Raw genomic sequence first — 13,109 nt, 5'->3', positions numbered from 1 at the left:
GCTGCATTCCAAGGGCCCGGTGTGGACTCCAGCAGAGAAGCACCAGAGAGGGCCTGCGCAGTCTACCACACAGAAAGAGGGACGAACCACCAGTCCCAGCAGCAAGAGGGCAATTGCTAATCCAAAGTGCAGTGTCCTAAAACGGTAAAGAAAGATTAGGGAGTAGGCCTCATACTCAACTGGCCAAAGATCACCCCAGGCACTTCCAGGCCGGCCGGACCATCTTTACCATCTGTGACGGTCTCCCTGGACTAAACTTCTGCCGAGTAAAAGAGGAGAAGGTAAAGAGACTACTGTTTGTGCCTGTTTCTTTCATTGCTTGTCGGCCCTGCACCGTGTTAGTCACACAACACCATAGACTTCCACAAGCACCAACTGTGTCCCGGGGCACCGCTCCACCTGTGGGGAGCAGTATCACCATTGCTGCCACTTCATCACCCCGGAGGCCTTACACAGCAGCGGCGGCTTAATAGCCGCATACCACAGGTGGCGTCACGAATACAAACTTAAAGTCATCAGCCACATATTCTACTGACACCCACCAGGGCCACGGAGCTGGGCCCAGCCACCACTGACTACCACCGGACTAGTCCGGCCCGGCACCGGGTGTCCCATAGCCCTGGGGTGGGCGAGTCATTTACCCCCCACAATAAGCAGACCCCCCTTCCCAGGATCATCATACTTACCAGCCCCAGGCGTCTGCATGGCTCCCAGATCTCCCTGTGATCTCCCAGCAGGTATGTTGCACGCCTCCCCTGTGTCTGGCCGACACACATACTTCAGATCACACAAACACACACACATATATCAGATAGCATACACTCATTTAGACACACACACACACCCCTTTCAAATCATTGCTCCCGGTGATCTCGCAGTAGCTGTGCTCTCCAGCATCTGGCCGACACTCAGATCAGACAGCATACACACACACACACCCCTTTCAAATCATTCCTCCCTTTGCTATTCTGTGAGCGCTCCCAGCAGCTGTGCTGCACGCTGTTCTCCTGTCGACATTCACACATCCGATCGCATACACGCACACATCCGATCGCATACACGCACACACACTCACGATATCGCACGTACCACTACAATCGCGCGTGCACACACTCACAACATCAGGAGATGTCACATGCTTCCGACCATGTTATCAAGGTCCTGGAAGATCACAGCACAAGATCGCCGCCGAGAAGCGAGCAATATCACTGGATGGGGTGAGTGTGTGTATGCGATCTGTAGTGTGTGTGTGTGTGTGTGTGTGTGTGTGTGTCTGTGTGTGTCTGTGAGATCTGATGTGTGTGTGTGTGTTCCACTGCAGGACCTTGATGCGCTCACCTGCTCCCGGTCGGCGTCTGGTAAGTATGATCGGGGGTCTTCTTTCTTCACTCTTCTTTCTTTAGTGGGTGTCCGCTGTCTATAATGAAGTGTCCTGCAGTGTCTTTAACTTTTTCACCGCTGCATGACACTTCATTAATGACTAGAGATGAGCGAACCGGCCGTGGTTCGGCTCGAGTTCGGTCCGTCGAACGGGTGTCCCGTTCGAGTTCGGTTCGGCGAACGTTCGACAAACCGAACTCGAACCACATAGGAAACAATGGCAGGCAATCACAAACACATAAAAACACCTCAAAGGTGTCCAAATGGTGACAAACAACTCACAACACAACACAAACACATGGGAAAGTGACAAGGACATATACTCATGCGAAAACAAAACAGCTGGAAAAGGAAAAAGAGGAGGAGACACAGATATAGGCATGGCACGCCCTTCTAAAATCATGTAAAACACCGCAAGGTGACTCCAAGCGGAGTCCTCCCTTTTTTCCAAAAATTGGGCCACACACACACCCACCCCATCAGTGGCAGCACTTGTGCCCTAGTTGTACACTTCACAGCTAGATTTGCATCAAGCACATTCAAAAATACGCCATACTTTTCCGTCCTCAGGATTGAACCGGGGTAGGTAGCAAAGTCTTTGCTGAACCATGACTTGTTCATCTTGGCTCCTTTTAAAAAACACAGCAAGCAAGGGTTACTCCAAGCGGAGTCTCCCTTTTTTTTTACAAAAATTGGGCCACACAGACACTCACCCCTTCAGTGGCATCACTTGTGTCCTAGTTGTACACTTCACAGCTAGATTTGCATCAAGCACAATCAAAAATACGCCATACTTAACCGTTTCCAGGATGACACCGGGGTAGGTAGCAAAGTCTTTCCTGATCCCAGATCTGTTCATCTTGGATCATTTTTAAAAACAATGTAAGCAAGGGTTACTCCAAGCGGAGTGTCCCTTTTTTCCAAAAATTGGGCCACACAGACACCCACCCCTTCAGTGGCAGCACTTGTGCCCTAGTTGTACACTTCACAGGTAGATTTGCATCAAGCACAATCAAAAATACGCCATACTTAACCGTTTCCAGGATGACCCCGGGGTAGGTAGCAAAGTCTTTCCTGATCCCCGATCTGTTCATCTTGGATCATTTTTAAAAACAATGTAAGCAAGGGTTACTCCAAGCGGAGTCTCTCTTTTTTTCCAAAAATTGGGCCACACAGACACCCACCCCTTCAGTGGCAACACTTGTGCCCTAGTTGTACACTTCACAGCTAGATTTGCATCAAGCACATTCAAAATCCACAAGCATTTACTCTCCCCAGGATGACACAGGGGTAGTAAATTCCTTGTGGATCCATGACTTGTTCATTTTGATGAACGTTAGTCTGTCCACATTGTCACTGGACAGACGCGTGCGCTTATCTGTCAGCACACACCCAGCAGCACTGAAGACACGTTCAGAGACAACGCTGGCAGCTGAACACGACAAAATCTCCAAGGCGTAAGTGGAGAGCTCTGGCCATTTTTCAAGATTTGAAGCCCAAAATGAGCAAGGCTCCATTTGCAAAGTCATGGCATCGATGTTCATTTGAAGATACTCCTGTATCATCCTCTCCAGCCGTTGACTATGTGTCAGACTTGTTGTCTCTGGTGGCCTTGCAAAGGACGGTCTAAAAAAATTATGAAAAGATTCAATAAAATTGCTGTTACCAGCACCAGATACGGTGCTACTGGTACGGGTAGACTGTTGAAGATGACGAGACCGTCTCATGTTTGTCAAGTTACAACTGGGAGATTCACTCCCTGCACCTGCATGGTTGTTTGGTGGAAAAGCCGAGCTAAGATCGAGTAACAGCTTCTGCTGATACTCCTGCATATGTGCGTCCCTTTCTATGGCTGGAATTATATCACAAAATTTGGACTTGTACCGGGGATCTAATAGTGTGGCAAGCCAGTAGTCATCATCACTTCTAATTTTGACAATACGAGGGTCATGTTGGAGGTAGTGCAGCAAGAAGGCGCTCATGTGTCTTGCGCAGCCATGTGGACTAAGTCCACGCTGTGTTTGTGGCATAGAGGTGCTAACCGTTCTTTCTTCCTCTGACATCTCCCCCCAACCTCTTTCAACTGAAATTTGACCAAGGTCTCCCTCATCCGCTGAGTCTTCCATGTCCATGGACAGTTCGTCCTCCATTTCTTCATGTTCTCCTGCACCTTCTTCAACATTTCGCCTGCTACCATGTGCCCTTGTTGATCCCTGTCCCCCATGGTCCCATGCCTGCCGCGTTGGTGATGATGAACGTCTGGACCTTGGTGATGTTGTTGTGTCTTGCGGATATGAATCCTCCTGTAGTTCCTCCCCTTCCTGTTGTCCCACCCCCTGACTCCGAATAGTGTTTAGCGTGTGCTCCAGCATGTAAATGACTGGAATTGTCATGCTGATAATGGCATTGTCAGCGCTAAACATATTCGTCGCCATGTCGAAACTGTGCAGAAGGGTGCATAGGTCCTTGATCTGAGACCACTCCATCAGGGTGATCTTCCCCACCTCTGCATCTCGTCGGCCCAGGCTATACGTCATGACGTATTGCACCAGGGCTCGGCGGTGCTGCCACAGTCGCTGTAACATGTGGAGAGTTGAATTCCAGCGTGTCACCACATCGCATTTCAGGCGATGAACCGGCAGGCCGAAAGACTTCTGGAGCGATGTAAGTCGCTCAGCTGCGGCGGTTGAACGGCGGAAGTGAGCAGACAGTTTTCGTGCCCTGGTCAGAAGGCCATCTATGCCGGGATAGTGTGTTAAAAATTGCTGGACAACAAGGTTCAACACGTGAGCCATACAAGGCACGTGTGTCACCTTGCCCAGGCGAAGGGCCGCACCCAGGTTTGCAGCATTGTCGCACACGGCCTTACCAGGCTGCAGGTTGAGTGGAGACAACCATTTACCAAACTCAGTCTCCAGAGCTGCCCACAACTCAGCCGCTGTGTGACTCCTATTTCCAAGACATGTCAAGCTAAAGACCGCCTGGTGCCGTTGCGCTCTGCTGCCAGCATAGTAATGAGGGGTGCGTGATTTTTTCTGCGCAGTGAGAACGCTGGTGGCCTGACCAGGCAGGCTTGGGGCGGAGGTGGAGGACCCAGATGAGGTGGAGGAGGCAGAAGCAGTGGCGGAACTTGGACAGACAGAGGATTGACACACAAGTCGTGGGGACGGCAAGACTTGTGCAGCAGACCCTTCACCATCTATCACCATAGTTACCCAGTGCCCAGTCAGTGACATGTAACGTCCCTGTCCATGCTTACTGGTCCAAGTATCGGTGGTGAAATGCACCCGTTCACACACAGAGTTTCTCAAGGAAGCGGTGATGTTGTGTGCGACATGCTGGTGTAGCGCGGGCACACCTTTCTTAGAGAAGTAGTGGCGACTGGGCATCTGGTACTGGGGCACAGAGACAGACATAAGGTCTCTAAAATCCTGTGTGTCCACCAGGCGGAAAGGCAGCATTTCGTTAGCCAAGAGCTTACAGAGGGATAAAGTCAACCTCTTAGCTTTGTCATGGGTCGCAGGAAATGGCCTTTTATTTGTCCACATCTGAGGGACAGAGATCTGGCTGCTGTGTGTAGACGGTGTTGAGTAGGGTGTCCCTGGAAAAATGCAGGTTTGTGAGGAAAGTGCAGGCGTAGACATGATATTGCCTTCATCCAACGTTGGTGCTATCGATGTCTGAGAGAGCTGTACACACGCACTTGTTTCCCCTTCCAAACCAACTGACGACCTACCAAGCAAACTACCTGTTGCGGTTACAGTGGTGGAAGTTGTGCGTGGAAAACCAGGTGTGACAGCTGTCCCCACAGTCCTAGAAGATGAAGAGCGCGCGGATGCACTGGAAGGGGCAGGCGGTGGATAGTTCGCTCCGCTAGGCCGCATTGCAGCACGGTGAGCTTCCCACTGGGACATATGATATTTATTCATGTGACGATTCATGGAAGAAGTTGTCAAACTGCTGAGGTTTTGCCCTCTACTAACAGAATCACGACAAATATTACAGATCACATAATTTGGCCGATCTTTTGCTATGTCAAAAAAGGACCAGGCTAGGCAAGGCTTAGAGGGCATGCGACCTGCTGAGCCCCCCCCCGACTAGTGCTCAGAGGCAGAGTGGTGGCTGAGGATGCAGTTGTAGACGTGCTACCAGTGCTCCGACTCTGTCCAGGAAGGCGCAAGGTAACTTCGTCGTCGGTTGCATCCTCCTCCACCGCCTCTGTTGACCTCCTCGAGTGCCTGACTGTGGGTTGACAGTAGGTGGGATCTAGAACTTCCTCATCAATTGTTGTGTTTGCACTCCCCTCACCCTCAAACCGAGCCTCTTCTTGCCCTGACCGAATATTTAAGTTGTCATCTCAATCTGGTATCTGCGTCTCATCGTCATCAGTATGTTCCTCATTGTCTATAACAGGTGTTACAGTTTGTGAAAAAGGGTCAACATTATGCTCAGAAACTTGGTCCTCATGGCCTGAATCAGAGTCACAAAGGTTCTGGGCATCACTGCAGATCATTTCCTGGTCTGTACTCACTGTAGCTTGGGAGCAGACCTCTGATTCCCAGGCTATAGTGTGACTGAACAGCTCTGCAGACTCAGCCATCTCAGTTCCACCATACTGTGCAGGGCGGATGGAGACTTCAGAGCTGGGACAATGCACGTGTGATTGGGCTGACAACTCAGAGGACTGGTGTTGTTTGGATGCGGTAGTTGAGGTGGCGGAGAGGGCACTTGTTGGACCACTTGAGATCCATTCAAGCATTTTCCTTTTTTGGCCATCATCTACCTTTGTTCCTGTTGTTCGTGTCCGTAAAAAAGGGAGCACATCGGATTGTCCACGGTAAGTAGTAGACATCTTACTTTTGCTGGAAGATGGTCTATCTTCAGCAGATGTTAATGGAGCTTTGCCACCTTCCCCACGGACAAACCCTTTTTTTTCCTTTTCCAACACGCCTCTTCCCCTTTCCACCAGCATCTGTCATTTTGCCACTCATTTTGATTGCGACAAGATTGTGCACTTAAAATGTGGTAGTAAAAATTGAGAGGTGGTGTAGATTTCAGCGGTGGTCTATCTTTATTAACAGCAGAATAAACAACAATAACTATCCCTGTCAATGCAACTACGGCCCTTAAACTGACAGCATAGTTTGCTAGTATAATGGCTTAGTAACAATGAGTTTGAGTGTGCAATGCAGTGGTGCTGAAAATATCTTTGCACTAGTGGGACACTAATGGAAGTCCAACAGCCACTTTTAGGATGCCACTAAGTTTACTCAGTGTTTGCTAGTATAATGGCTTAGTAACAATGAGTTTGAGTGTGCAATGCAGGCAGACGTGCTGCAAATATCTTTGCACTAGTGGGACAATAATGAAGTCCAACAGCCACTTTTAGGATGCCACTAAGTTTCCTCAGTGTTTGCTAGTATAATGGCTTAGTAACAATGAGTTTGAGTGTGCAATGCAGGCAGACGTGCTGCAAATAACTTTGCACTAGTGGGACAATAATGAAGTCCAACAGCCACTTTTAGGATGCCACTAAGTTTCCTCAGTGTTTGCTAGTATAATGGCTTAGTAACAATGAGTTTGAGTGTGCAATGCAGGCAGACGTGCTGCAAATATCTTTGCACTAGTGGGACAATAATGAAGTCCAACAGCCACTTTTAGGATGCCACTAAGTTTCCTCAGTGTTTGCTAGTATAATGGCTTAGTAACAGTAACAATGAGTTTGAGTGTGCAAAGGGCAGGAGGGTACAGTGGCAGGGTTGTGGGTCTGGGTAGAGGAAAGGAAGCCTCCCTTTCTATCCCTCCTAATGTGGAAATGCAGCGAGGAAATCCCTGACGTTAGCTACCAAAGACGCTGTCATCTTGTGTAGCTGTTAAAATCAGTTTTCACGGACCTGACTGTCACCTATGGCTCTGACCCTGCCGGTATTAGCCCCTACAAGGGCTGAAAGAAACTTCTATCCCTATTCTGTATAGCGCTGTGTATGGCGCGTACACAGCAGTATCGGAGACAGGAACTACGCCAGCGGTGACTGACACCAAGACGCAGAAGGCAGATAATGGCGTGCTGGAGGAAAATGTCCGTTTTTATAATGCAGGGACATGTGACATGGACATCCTATCACACATGCCGTTGCTTCTCTGGCTAAAAGTCCACTTAGCTGTGTGTGTGTCTGGGATTGGCTGACATGCTGGCCCGCCCCACTACACGCGCGCTTAGGGAAGGAAGACAAGGAAAAAAAAAAATGGCGATCGCCATTATCCAAACAGCAGTGATCTGAATGCGCTGTTCCCGCACACTATACACTGAAATTTCATAATAGTGTGAGTCACAGAGTGACTTACACTATTACAGCGGAAAGCCAGCTAGTAATTAGCTTGTCTTTTTGCTGCTAGAACCGTTCTCGAACGTATCTAGAACTATCGAGCTTTAGCAAAAAGCTCGAGTTCTAGTTCGATCTAGAACAGCCCCCAAAATCACTCGAGCCGCGAACTGGAGAACCTTGAACCGCGCTCAACTCTATTAATGACCGCAGCTATGTCATATTTTCAGGGGATGTCTTATATTAAAGCATCCCTGAAAACTCCTGCTATGTCTTATTTTCGGGGGACGTCTTATTTTCGGGGAAACACGGTACATACAATGTAAGGTAGAACCGGAGGGGAAGGTGCTGAAGGGGAAAAACCCCACATGTCCCGGAGAATGGAGTAAAAAAGTTTTTCACTACAGAGTGATCATAGAAAAGACTATCGGCATTTGCCCAAGGCAACAAGAAGAGCTGTGTTTACCTCGGTGTTTACGGTGATCTGGCTTGGTGAGTAGTGCTGCCCTTATTGTGCTACACATGGAAGTGCTTCACTCCATGTGAGCTTTTGATTCACTTTGATGCAGCTCTTCTTGTTGCCTTGGGCAAATGCCTATAGTCTTTTCTATGATAACTCTGGAGTGAAAAACTTTTTTTCTCCATTCTCCGGGACATGTGGGGTTTTTCCCACATTATGATCTATGAGTTGTTGCTTCTATAGTTATGCGATCTACCTATGGTCCTTGTGTGTTTCACATTTGTAATGCCTAGGAAAAGTATAGAACAACATAGATACAGTTAGGTCCAGAAATATTTGGACAGTGACACAAGTTTTGTTATTTTAGCTGTTTACAAAATCATGCTCAGAAATACAATTATATATATAATATGGGCTGAAAGTGCACACTCCCAGCTGCAATATGAGAGTTTTCACATCCAAATCGGAGAAAGGGTTTAGGAATCATAGCTCTGTAATGCATAGCCTCCTCTTTTTCAAGGGACCAAAAGTAATTGGACAAGGGACTCTAAGGGCTGCAATTAACTCTGAAGGCGTCTCCCGCGTTAACCTGTAATCAATGAAGTAGTTAAAAGGTCTGGGGTTGATTACAGATGTGTGGTTTTGCATTTGGAAGCTGTTGCTGTGACCAGACAACATGCGGTCTAGGGAACTCTCAATTGAGGTGAAGCAGAACATCCTGAGGCTGAAAAAAAAGAAAAAATCCATCAGAGAGATAGCAGACATGCTTGGAGTAGCAAAATCAACAGTCGGGTACATTCTGAGAAAAAAGGAATTGACTGGTGAGCTTGGGAACTCAAAAAGGCCTGGGCGTCCACGGATGACAACAGTGGTGGATGATCGCCGCATACTTTCTTTGGTAAAGAAGAACCCGTTCACAACATCAACTGAAGTCCAGAACACTCTCAGTGAAGTAGGTGTATCTGTCTCTAAGTCAACAGTAAAGAGAAGACTCCATGAAAGTAAATACAAAGGGTTCACATCTAGATGCAAACCATTCATCAATTCCAAAAATAGACAGGCCAGAGTTAAATTTGCTGAAAAACACCTCATGAAGCCAGCTCAGTTCTGGAAAAGTATTCTATGGACAGATGAGACCAAGATCAACCTGTACCAGAATGATGGGAAGAAAAAAGTTTGGAGAAGAAAAAGAATGGCACATGATCCAAGGCACACCACATCCTCTGTAAAACATGGTGGAGGCAACGTGATGGCATGGGCATGCATGGCTTTCAATGGCACTGGGTCACTTGTGTTTATTGATGACATAACAGCAGACAAGAGTAGCCGGATGAATTCTGAAGTGTACCGGGATATACTTTCAGCCCAGATTCAGCCAAATGCCGCAAAGTTGATTGGACGGCGCTTCATAGTACAGATGGACAATGACCCCAAGCATACAGCCAAAGCTACCCAGGAGTTCATGAGTGCAAAAAAGTGGAACATTCTGCAATGGCCAAGTCAATCACCAGATCTTAACCCAATTGAGCATGCATTTCACTTGCTCAAATCCAGACTTAAGACGGAAAGACCCACAAACAAGCAAGACCTGGAGGCTGCGACTGTAAAGGCCTGGCAAAGCATTAAGAAGGAGGAAACCCAGCGTTTGGTGATGTCCATGGGTTCCAGACTTAAGGCAGTGATTGCCTCCAAAGGATTCGCAACAAAATATTGAAAATAAAAAATTTTTTTTTGGGTTTGGTTTATTTGTCCAATTACTTTTGACCTCCTAAAATGTGGAGTGTTTGTAAAGAAATGTGTACAATTCCTACAATTTCTATCAGATATTTTTGTTCAAACCTTCAAATTAAACGTTACAATCTGCACTTGAATTCTGTTGTAGAGGTTTCATTTCAAATCCAATGTGGTGGCATGCAGAGCCCAACTCGCGAAAATTGTGTCACTGTCTAAATATTTCTGGACCTAACTGTATTTCATACCTTGCCTGAAAACGACAGGGATTATATACATTGCCTAGGTTTTCTATAGAATGCTGGGTTTTCATACATTGCTTGTGACATATACACTAAATTACCCCTTGTGTATTAGTAAGAATAAAGCCAGAGAGTCTTCATTGCTTGATACCATTTGATCACTTGCGAAGATTACAAAGTGTGATTCACTTTCCTTTTCAGCTAACCATTTGCATTTTTTTTTAAATTATATTATTAATACAAGACAGGACACATACATGTGTAATTTATCGTTTACACGAATGAAAGTTAAACCATGATACTACAGTTCTATATGTGCATGTAAAAATGATATAATCTGCCATAGTACATTGCATATTACTCACATCTTCAAAAGATTTGGGGACAATCCCACATTAACTAGATATGTTACATGAACTTGTAGTGTGTATATATCAGAGCACTTTGTGTACTAATAATAGTAGTTAAAAGGGTGTTCCCATGGACAAAGTTCATTTTTACCAATAGATCTTGGAATAATATTAAATTCCACAACTCAATGTTTTTAACCCCCTTAAGACCAAAGCCAGTTTTGTCCCTAATGCCCAGGCCATTTTTTGCCATTCTGACCAGTGTCACTTTATGAGGTTATAACTTTGGAACACTTCAGCGGATCTCGGTGATTCTTAGATTGTTTTTCGTGACATATTGTATTTCATGATAGTGCTAAATTTAGGACGATATTTTTTTTGTTTTTATTTCTGAAAAAAATCGAAAATTTGATGAAAATTTAGAACATTTCGCAGTTTTCAAACTTTTATTTTTTATACCCTTAAACCAGAGTTATGTCACACAAAATAGTTGATAAATTACATTTCCCACATGTCTACTTTACATCAGAACAAATTTTGAAACAAAATTTTTTCAGGTTAGGAAGTTAAAAGGGTTCAAACTTTATCAGCCATTTCCCATTTTTTCAACAAAATTTACAAAATATTTTTTTTAGGACCACATCACATTTGAAGTGACTTTTAGAGGCCTATGTGACAGAAAATACCCAAAAGTGACACCATTCTAAAAACTGCACCCCTCAAGGGCTCAAAATCACATCCAAGAAGTTTATTAATCCTTCAGGTGCTTCACATGAACTAAAGCAATGTGGAATGAAAAAAAAATTATAATTTTACCTGAAAATGTTGCTCTAGACCCAATTTATTCATAAATAACACAACTAAATTTGTTACCCAAGTTCTTCTGAGCACATTGATATGTGGCACCCCTGCGGCTTCAGGCGCCACAGAGGTACTGTACCTCACCCAGAGGGGTGGTGCATCATCCCAAGGTACGGAGGAGGTCAACCACCGGGGCACATGCAACAGCACACAACACCCTTAGGTAGCAGCTACACTACCTGGGACCGGGGTGTAGACTGGTAGAATCGGGGAGTGGAGCTTTAAGAGCTGGGGGGGAAGTGTGCAGAGAGAACACAAGGAGCAGTCGAGGAGGACAGGGGGGCAGCTGGGGACAGCTCAGCACAGGAGGAGAATAGGGGGTCCTAGGGTCCACAGGTTGTGCGCCATACACCTGTGGGCTCATTCCACCTATACCAACCGGGTGGAGGGACTGGCCACACAGTCGGGAACTGGAATCCAAGGCTAGGGGAGTACAAATACACACTCTTCTAGCAATTCAATGGCCTGGTCAAGCATCCGGACCAAACTCAAGTTTGAATCCGCTGGAAGGTGACCACAGAGGATCAGGGGACCTACATTGGGTGCTCCGGAAGATGGCCCATGGACACTGGCTCACGGCACTGTACATTAGGCTCAGGACAGGTGGGAGAGGTCAGCGCAGGAAGACGACCAAGGAAGGACACATAGCAAGGTGCACCGGTTTAGGCCTCTGAAATACCCGAGATCAGCTGGAGCCCATCACAAGGAAGACCAGCACTCCAAAGCTATGTCACTGACGTCATGTTACCCTGGAACTTCCAGTGAGCAAAGAACTTTGGACGAAGCCTGTGGTGAAACGAGTTGAGGTGCAGGGCAGTGTGGTCGTGATATATATGGCGGCAACGGGTCAGTATGGTCTGACAGTGTATTTATTTTTGTGATCAGGACTGGGTATTCACTGTATTGATCCCGCTGACTACTGGGCTACTCCAGGGGATCCACTCAGCCCAACTGTCTCTATACATAATAATGTTACTGACACTGTGATCACTATAAATGTATAACACTGGTCAGACTGCCTGATTTAAAATGCCTGCCCTAACTTGTCATCCTAATTGTTTGTACAATTAATTCAATGCAGTAAAAACTATGTGCATATATTGGGCTTTACCTACAAACAGCATTATCTCAGGTGACTTTAATGGAAAGTAATCCCAACAAAGATTCCACTGATAAATGACTGTTTGGTTGATTTAATCCATTTTTAAACTGCACTGTAAATATGAACATGGTGATCAGATTATTATTAAATACTTATGCAAGCATTTTATGACTGCACATCTACATTGAGATCAGGCTACTGTGTGATGTTGTTATGTACATTGTAACTTGATTACCTTATGCACCCGCCTAGCCATAAACTACAGATCGAGATTGTATAATTGACCACACTGCCCTGGTTAGTTTTATGCACAGACCTGCATATGATTTTAATTGACACTGTCTGTTTTTCTGTATGTCCCAGTAACTATGAATATAAATAAAGATTTGTCATACAATTTTTTCTATATATACGTGGTCGTCTACATTTTTGGATCCAGTATATCCAACAGTAACCAGTGGTCATTTGTAGGTTGGTAAAGAACTTTGATTGCATCCTTGTGTCGCTCCCTTCCTTCACCGCCTTGCACCCTGTGCTCCACACATAGACTACTACCACCCTCATCATCCCTGGGGCCCAGCTCTACCTTTGGAGAGCAACACCAACTCTGCTGCATCACACCATCTGCCCCAGCGAGAACCTCTAGCAGCAGCAGCTAAT

The sequence above is a fragment of the Anomaloglossus baeobatrachus genome, chromosome 7, assembly GCF_048569485.1.
Source record: "Anomaloglossus baeobatrachus isolate aAnoBae1 chromosome 7, aAnoBae1.hap1, whole genome shotgun sequence".
NCBI lineage: Eukaryota > Metazoa > Chordata > Amphibia > Anura > Aromobatidae > Anomaloglossus > Anomaloglossus baeobatrachus.
The sequence above is the reverse complement of the archived record's forward strand: the minus strand, read 5'-3'. Positions refer to the sequence as shown.